This window comes from Ipomoea nil, unplaced genomic scaffold (assembly GCF_001879475.1).
Source record: "Ipomoea nil cultivar Tokyo-kokei standard unplaced genomic scaffold, Asagao_1.1 scaffold2827, whole genome shotgun sequence".
Lineage (NCBI taxonomy): Eukaryota > Viridiplantae > Streptophyta > Magnoliopsida > Solanales > Convolvulaceae > Ipomoea > Ipomoea nil.
In genome coordinates, this window is record NW_017619255.1 from 520,746 (window position 1) to 527,414 (window position 6,669).

Below are 6,669 nucleotides of genomic sequence, written 5' to 3' on the forward strand. Positions count from 1 at the left end.
GAATGTACAGTTATGGAATTATGAATGTACAGTTATGGAATTATGAATGTACAGTTATGAAATTATGAACATAGAACTCTGACATTATGAACTTACAATTATGAACATAGAGCTTCGAAAATTATGAATTTACAGTTATTGAATTATGAATGTACAGTTACGGAATTATGAATGTACAGTTATGGAATTATGAATGTACAGTTATGAAATTATGAACACAAAGCTGTGAATATATGCTCCTATAACAAAGCGGTCTGAAATTAAATTTAAAAAAAAAAAAAAAAAAAAGAGGGAAGATAACGGTGCCTGACGGTACCGTTATCCGTGCCCATGATGCACGCTGGGCACGAGCCCACAGCCCCGCCTGAGCACTGTTTTCCCAATAATTTTATCAATCTCAGTTTCCATAGAATTACCATTCCTTTCTAATTTCTATATATAAACCCCACCCTGACTGTTCTTCAGGCGCAAGCTAGGCTTCTGCAAAGAGAGATGGATTCGAAATCTCTGAAGCGCGCTGCTCTCCATGTATTCTCTCCTCTCCACGAAAGCAAGAAGAAGAAGATAAGAATGGAAGAATTGTATCCATCGGAGAGTGACCTCCCTTATGAAGAAGAGCTCCTTAGGAACCCATTCGGGTTGAAATTGTGGTGGCGATACTTGGTGGCTCGGGCAGATGCCCCTTTCAAGAAGCGCGCTATCATCTACGAGCGTGCTCTCAAAGCTCTCCCCGGCAGCTACAAGCTCTGGCATGCCTATCTCAGGGAACGCCTCCAACTTGTCCGCAACCTCCCTGTCACCGACTCTCAATTCCAAACCTTAAACAACACCTTCGAGCGAGCCCTTGTGACTATGCACAAGATGCCCCGCATTTGGATCATGTACTTGCAAACCTTAACAGACCAAAAGCTGCTCACCCGCACCCGCCGCACGTTTGACCGTGCATTGTGTGCACTGCCTGTCACTCAACACGATCGGATTTGGGCGCCCTATTTGTATTTTGTCAGTCAGAGTTTCCCAATAGAGACATCGCTCCGGGTTTACAGACGGTACTTGAAGTATGACCCCTCCCACATTGAGGACTTCATCGAGTTCTTGGTGAATTCAGAGTTATGGCAGGAAGCTGCAGAAAGGTTGGCTGGAGTATTGAATGATGATCAGTTCTATTCAATTAAAGGAAAGACGAAGCACCGGATGTGGTTGGAGCTGTGTGATTTGTTGAGTCAGCATGCTACTGGGTTGAATGTGGATGCAATTATTAGGGGAGGGATTCGCAAGTTCACGGACGAGGTTGGAAGGCTATGGACCTCCTTGGCAGATTATTACATCCGAAGAAAATTAGTTGAGAAGGCAAGGGACATTTTTGAGGAGGGAATGAGCACTGTGGTGACTGTTAGAGATTTTAGTGTAATTTTTGATGCATATTCGCAGTTTGAGGAGAGTATGCTAGCTCTAAAGATGGAGGAGATGAGCGAGAGTGATTTGGAGGATGATGATGACGAGGAGGAAGATGAGGAAGATGATCGATTAAATGTGGCAAAATTAGAGAAAAATCTTAAGAATTTTTGGTTGAATGATGATAAGGATGTTGATTTGAGATTAGCGAGGCTAGAGTATCTTATGGATAGGAAGCCGGAGCTTGCTAACAGTGTGCTTCTCAGGCAAAATCCACACAATGTAGAGCAATGGCATAGGAGGGTGAAGCTTTTTGAAGGGAATCCCACACGCCAAATACTCACTTATACCGAGGCAGTGAGGACAATAGACCCAATGAAGGCTGTAGGGAAACCACTGCATACACTGTGGGTTGCATTTGCAAAACTGTATGAGAAACATAAGGATGTTGCAAATGCTAGGGTGATATTTGATAAGGCAGTACAGGTGAACTATAAGACTGTGGATCACCTTGCTGCTGTCTGGTGTGAATGGGCTGAGATGGAACTTAGGCACAACAATTTTAAACATGCACTTCATCTCATGAGGCGTGCTACTGCAGAACCATCTATTGAGGTCAAAAGGAGAGTTGTTGCTGCTAATGGTAATGAACCAGTTCAGATGAGACTTCATAAATCCCTTAGGCTTTGGACGTTCTATGTGGATTTGGAGGAGAAAGTGGGTACATTACAGTCAACTAAAGCAGTCTATGAGAGGATTTTGGATCTTAAGATTGCCACACCCCAAATCATTATTAATTATGCAATGCTTTTGGAGGACAATAAATTTTTTGAGGAATCATTTAAGGTTTATGAAAGAGGCGTCAAGATTTTTAAATACCCACATGTCAAGGACATATGGACTACCTATCTTTCCAAGTTTGTCCAAAGATATGGGAAGTCAAAATTGGAACGAGCTAGAGAATTATTTGATCATGCTGTTGAAGTGGCCCCTGCTGATGCGGTCAAGCCATTGTTTTTGCAATATGCTAAACTAGAGGAAGACTATGGTCTTGCCAAGAGGGCAATGATGGTTTATGCTCTAGCTACCGTAGTTGTTCCAGCTAATGAGAAATTAAGCATCTATGAGATTTACCTAGCTCGTGCATCTGAGATCTTTGGGGTTCCTAAAACTAGGGAAATATATGAACGGGCAATTGATAATTCAGGACTTCTAGACAAGGATGTGAAAACCATGTGCCTAAAGTATGCTGAACTTGAGAAGAGTCTGGGAGAGATTGATCGTGCCCGTGTATTATACAAATATGCATCTAACTGGGATAAATGGAATGAATTTGAGATGCAACATGGAAATGAGGACACTTTCCGTGAGATGCTCCGTGTAAAGAGAAGTGCATCTGCCAGCCGCTATAGTCAGACACACAACATTCTTCCCGAACTCGAGGAAGCCAAAGATGTGTTGAAACAGGCAGGAGTCGATGATGATCAAATGGCTGGCATAGAAAGGCAGTTGGAGCTCAATGTAAATGAAACAGCCACAAGAGATAAGAGTAGGGTAGTTGGATTTGTGAGTGCAGGTGTTGGTGCACAGAAGAGTACTGCAAACAACGAGGACATCGAGCTCCCTGATTCTGAAGGAGAAGAAGATGATGAAGGGAAAGTTGAGATTGCACAAAAAGATATACCCGAAGCTGTGTTTGGAGGCTTAGTCCGAAAGAGGGTAGAATCTGAGAAAGACAACGGTGGTGATGGTTCAGACAGTCATGTGGGTGCACTTGAGAGGATAAAGCGACGGAGACAAGCCTCATAGACAATTTGGCATGGAAGCTTTGCAAACTCATTTGTTGCAGGCAGTGAGCACTTAATCTGATATACCAACTTGATAATCATAGGACCTTTTGTTACCTAATTGCTACAAAGTATAGGGTTCTGTTTACAGGTTTAGTCTGAATAAAATGGGAAGCTTGAGTGAACATGTCAATAAATTTGCTTTCAGATAATATCTTATATGAACATAGCAGTTTTGTTAGTTTTTCTTAAAACATCTTTTTTATTGTAATACATTCTGTTGTGAGGAATATAGTTTGGGCGCAGACTTCTTAAATGATTCTAGACACGATGTGTTATTATAAATTATCATGTCATACTATGGTGCCAAGCAAGGACGAACACGCATAGTTGTCATTACAATTATAATTCTTGGCTGCTGGCTTTCTAAAATGTATTCAAACCATTAACTTCCAATAATGATAATAGTTTTAAAAATATAGATAAAAAGGAATCACGTATTCTTTCCTCAAAGAAATGTGTCATTTAACTGCTGCTGTGTGCTCAGTGAAATAGATTAGCAATTGGCTGTGAAGTTAATACAAATATGAAAACATTATGTATATTATTTGTAAGATTTTCCTTCTGCTTGACAAAACACCAAAACATATAAAACCACATTAATGTATAAACTGGTAAAGCATGTAATGTGTGCATGCTTGTACTGGATCTTATTATTTAATGGAGATATAAGCTCAGTCGTAAACCATAGCCGAAGTGTTTGTCAGTTCATACCTGTTTCTAAGTGTTGCGAAATTCATCGAGTTTGTATACTCCTTTGGTTGCCCTTTGGTATGTGCTGAAAAGTCATTGCACATCCAATTAATTGATCCCCTTACGACCATTCTATGTGCATTATATAATTCTATTGTTTTCTAGTAAATATCAAGGTTGGGCAGATATAGTTTTACTAGGCACTATGAATGGGAACAAACAATAATCTTTTTTTATTCAACTCTCATGCTATAGACTGAATTTCTTTTTTGCTTAGGTGGTAACTGAATAATGTGAATTTAATTTTTGTACAGGCAAAAAGTGTTATGACATTTGGAGACCATTTTGCAGTGCCTAGACAGAGTGAAGCATTTGTTTAGTGCTGTTGCAAATTGCCGTGATACTGATTTGTCTAAGCATCCCCAAGGTCTACAAAATCCTGAACCTCTTGCAAGGGATACAGTAAGTATGTCATGCAAATTTGTAGCTTATCTTCTTATCATGTTTTGTTTTGGAAAGCAGTATATAACATAATCCTGTTTGATTTCCGTAACTTTTTTATGCTATTATGTGTTGGCTTTTCTTTGTTTATTGGCGTCAACACTTTTGTCTTGTATGATAAAACTGCCTTGAGCTTTGCACATTATAACTTCGCTGTCCTCCCTTAGATTTGTTTCTCTACCATGTTATTGACTGGTTCAATCTATCCGCTATCCTGCTCAGTGCTCACTGATTCTGTCTTCTCTTCCTGTCGCACTTCCTTGAGCTAAATGTATAACATGTTACACCATCAATTTTTATTATATTGCATACACTACTTTAATTTCTATTCAGCATCAAACCGAATTGGAACTTAATGCTGCTAGTTTTCTTGAAGTTATTAAATGACCTTGAAAAGTTTTCTCCCATGACTTCACACTAAAAAATCCTTGTAATATTATCGTTCAGACTTTAGTCAACTGGCTGCCCAGTGTTTGGAATAGGACTGACGGAATCTGCTTAGCCTACGCACTGAATTAGGGTGAAGGGAAGATGAAGGAGGGTGATATTCATTATGAAAGATATGAAGGTATAAGTCTATCTGTTATAGAGATATTGGACCTAATATATACAAGCTACCATGGAGGGAAAGTTAGTTGTAACTAACTATTTGATACAAGCAAAGACTCATTTTCCCTCTGATCTACTGAAGTGATATTACCCTCCAACAAGGACAGTGAATATCTTCTATATAAAAGATAAGTCAACCCCACCTAAGATTTCTAATTGAGATCTGAATATGTGCTATGGTACACAAAACACAAAGCCCAAACCGGGTTTTATGAGATAATAAAGGTTTGTTGAGTGCCTTATGTTTGTCAGATTAAGAGAAATGTAGGGAGGGAATACAGAACAGATTTTGAGTTTTTTAATCAATTCCTGTGGTTTATGAGGTTGCATGTCTTTAAGTATGCCATATGTTTTTTTGGTAGATTTTCAGAATAGGAGTGTCAGGCTATTGAGTAGTGAGAGGGATTTGCAGTTTATTTCCTTTTCTTGTGGATTGATTAAGCTTACGTAGACTGTTGGTTAACGGAGCTTATTTTCCTATAGGCAGAATCCATAACACTATTCTTGGTGAAATTCCTAGAATGACACTTAGACATTTCAAGGACTCTATCTTAATTTAATTTCTGCACTTCACCTGTTATTTTCCTGATCTTTTGATCTTTAATTTGGAGTGTTCAAAATGGTTGATCGATCGATGGAAGGACTAGTAGCAGAGATACTAACTGTAACTGAGGAGAGGGCCTATAGTTAAGACATTCTTCTATCTTTTTTGTGTTACGTTCTGTTGCTTTTACATCAGTTGTCTGGAAAGCTCTGTAGGTTTGGCAATAGATTGAGTTTTTAGAGTTGTAGACACAAAACTATTTCCATTAAAATGCATTTTGTGTAAGTGAAATAGAATCATGCATTATTTGAATTATTTAAGAGGATTAGCAGTGATTGATTATGGGCTCATCTATGATCTATCAACAAGCTTTCTTTGGTTGGTTGCATCTTAGCTCGTGACTTACTCAGTTACATCACTCCAACATAACGCTCCCCTCTGCTGCTCCACTTGCAAAGAGAAAAGCTTATTGCCCACAAACCCATTGTCGCAACTTATAGCCAACTGAATGATCTTTTTCCACCTCACTTGCATCCCCTACGTCTACATAATGGGCATAATGTTATTGAAAATATTGCATTCGTCAATGACCCTGATGTGAACTACATTAGTGCTGGGATGGGTACTTGGAAAAGTTCAAAATGCTTACCGGTCTTCAACATTTGCTCTTGGATGGATACTGTGAGGGGTTGCTTCCATTTCCTGCTGGTGAGACACATAACTAGAGGTGATAGTAACGTGCAACTTGATACAACTTTGGTTTTGTTGTTCACTTAAACACTGCTAATCCTTTAACAACATGGCACTTTTACCAGAGGGGGGTACTCGATAACTGGAAGTGCAGCAAATGGGCAAACAGGGCCGGTTTTAGGACTCTTACTTATTCCGGAGTAAAAAGAGATGAAAGTAAGCACTGAAACCTACTCAATCACTTGTTATTGCATGCATCATAGGTTCAATTCCTTGATTCAACTTCATTTATCATTTTTCTACTTTGATTTGAATCCTTTGTATGTTGCAAAATTAGGGGATGGTTATTAAATGCATGAGATAGATATTCCCGCATGTGATGTTGATTGT

The 6,669-nt window shown here is 39.2% G+C and overlaps 1 pseudogene; it reads left to right on the plus strand.

Moving 5' to 3' along the window:
- Positions 1-422: 422 nt before the first annotated feature.
- On the plus strand, positions 423-6,079 carry LOC109159371 (annotated as a pseudogene).
- The last annotated feature ends 590 nt before the right edge of the window (positions 6,080-6,669 follow it).